Raw genomic sequence first — 2,556 nt, forward strand, 5'->3', positions numbered from 1 at the left:
GGTGGGGGAACCGGGATAAAGCCGGCAGGAACTCCGTTGAGGGAACCGGGATAAAGCCGGCAGGAATCCCGGTGAGGGAACCAGGGGAGCCCAGGCAGAGACGCCGGCAGGGCGTCAGGAACAAAGGCCGCAAGGGCAAAGAGGGCCCTTGACGCCCAGTCCTCGTCCAGGGACAAGGAACAGAAGGTCCGCGACCAATGGTGGCGTTGGCCGGGGTGTAGGGGAGGTCGGAGCCCCGTGAGAGCCCGCCCAGGGGCGCTTTGGCGCTGGAGGCAGCAGAGAGGGGGACCCCCCTACTGCAGGCCCAGCCGCGACCGCGGTCGGCGAGTTCCGGGGACTCCCCAGCGAGAGCGGGGCAGATCCAGTTAGCCACCCGCGCAAGAGTTGCCCGAGAGCGCCTTTTGGAGCAGAGGCGGGCACACTGATAATAACAGATAATAATGATGCAGTATAATGAACATACTGAATGCAAAAGTAAAAGATTAGCTATCAACTTGTCCCAAGCAACAGACAGTGCACTGTCATGCAGCTCTTGGAGACAACAGAAAGATTAACTGCTTCCTTTTGGCCAATTTGGCCCAAAGCAATTTGCCAGCTTTGGGAAAGCTGTGCTGAGAAATATGAAGGGATACTTGAAAAACAAACAAACAAACAAACAAACAAACAAACAACCACTTCACTTGTGGCAAGCTCCCCAATTCAGAACAAGCCATTCAGCTGTTTTCTGCTACTTTTATTTCAAAGGATGATGGTTCTCCAATCAACTGGAGCTCATTAGCAGTTCCACAATGCTGACTGCTGTATATCCCTGGTTAATTCATACACTGTTATCTTTACAGGGTGGGATTAGAAACCTAACTCTGTGAATCATCCAGGTTCTACTCTAAGAAAAATCCCAGGGTCCATTTTACTAAGGTGACATATATATTCTGTAATATGGTTTAAAAAAAAAAAAAAAAAAAGTTTTGTTACGGACTGGGGTCAAAAGCAATTTCTTTTCACAGTCAAAAGACCTCTGATTGCTATTAACTTCAGCAAGACCTGGAAGTACTTTTAGACTTAATTTTGTACTTCTAAACCAGATAACAAAATAAAATTTAAAAACAAAAAAGTCTTGCATCATTAATTTGCTATCTGGTTTCCTTGCTTTCAAATGTATCCTGAACTAGAGGCCTCAAGGGTGAAGCATATATCTTACCGTTGCTTCTGTTGCTCCACCAGTTGAAGAATTCCTTTGTTATTATTTTATGTATTAGTAGAGATGTCAGTCTGAAAAACAAAATGAAACACTTTAAGCTTCAAATTTAATTAAGTGGCTTTATGATTTCTGAACCCCTGCACTTTGGTTTCTAAGAAAGTTTTCACATGCAAATCACATGGCTACACACATGTTAAGGACATCTGTCTACATACCTTTACTCTGAATGTCACAGTCATATTTTGTATGGACAACTCAGATTTGGCTATCGAAAACTAACTTGTATATCCAGAAACATGCCACAAGCTAGTAGTGAACAGAGGCTCTTGTTGGAGTAGGAGCTCCAGGATAAGCTGTTTCAGCCATTCAGGAATCCCTGCATCCCAGGCCCCCCACAATGAAATGACAGTTTCTTTATTCTCACCCCTTCCTCTCTTCATCCACAAAGCTACTGGATCTATGGGAAGGGCCACAGCCTACACCATCACAGCCCTAATTTGACTGGTTGGAACAGCAGCTGAGCAAAATGCCGACATCCCAAAGTAGTAACATGTGTGCCCTATTCTTTCTTCTGATCCTGTGTAAGGCCAAGCACAATATAACGTTCGACTCCAAGGATACTACCAGTCTCTTTTTCCTGGTAATAGATAGCTGAGTTGTAGGACTTCAAAAAGAAAGACAGAAGAAAAGAAAAAGCACTTGCTCAATTTCTCTGTATTAACAGAAATTCACCTTGAGCACCCTCTGCTCTTCTAGCACATGGCTAATATACTGCTTTTCTTCCTATACGAGGACAAGACACAGCTGAGATGCTACTGTGCTTTGCTACCCACATGAAGCTAAGATAGTGTGCAACTGAGTTGTCAGAAGCTAGCAAGGAGCATTTCTCTCTGTTAACTCTTGTCATTTTCCAGATGGCAAATGTTTTATTTTATTTTTGGGCATTTTCTACACAGTTGAAATGAATGTGGCTGCTTTACAACAAATTCTTCTTGGTGTACATACAGCACCTTGTCATGACCAATAGGCATATTTCTGTAATAGTGTCACTGAGATATCAGAGCAGATCTAGGAACTGTACTGGTATTTTGCTGCATTTATGTTTTAAAAGCCAACTGCTTACTGCAAAACTTGATGAAGCATATCCAGCAGTTGTGTGGGGCCTGTTTAAAAGAAATATTAACCTTTGGTTTAGCTACGCTGAACATAACATAGTAATGCTTGAAGGTAAAGTTTTTTAACCATATTTAGGAAGCATGGGGGAGGAAAGAACAAGATGGCCACAGTTTGAGGGCTCTTAAGATTTCTCCAAAGTAGTCCATGACAAAACTCCTAACAACTTCAGCAAAAGCAGGAAT

At 43.4% G+C, this 2,556-nt stretch overlaps 1 protein-coding gene across 1 annotated transcript in view; it reads right to left on the reverse strand.

Moving 5' to 3' along the window:
• TIAM2 (T cell lymphoma invasion and metastasis 2) overlaps positions 1-2,556 on the reverse strand; it is a 239,870-nt gene that overhangs the window by 231,928 nt on the left and 5,386 nt on the right. Inside the window, exon 2 of the mRNA XM_014519343.2 lies at positions 1,199-1,269. The gene's annotated coding sequence lies outside the window, so the exon portion shown is untranslated. The remainder of the gene's footprint in view (positions 1-1,198; positions 1,270-2,556) is intronic.

The sequence above is a fragment of the Alligator sinensis genome, unplaced genomic scaffold (genome assembly GCF_000455745.1).
Source record: "Alligator sinensis unplaced genomic scaffold, ASM45574v1 scaffold331_1, whole genome shotgun sequence".
NCBI lineage: Eukaryota > Metazoa > Chordata > Crocodylia > Alligatoridae > Alligator > Alligator sinensis.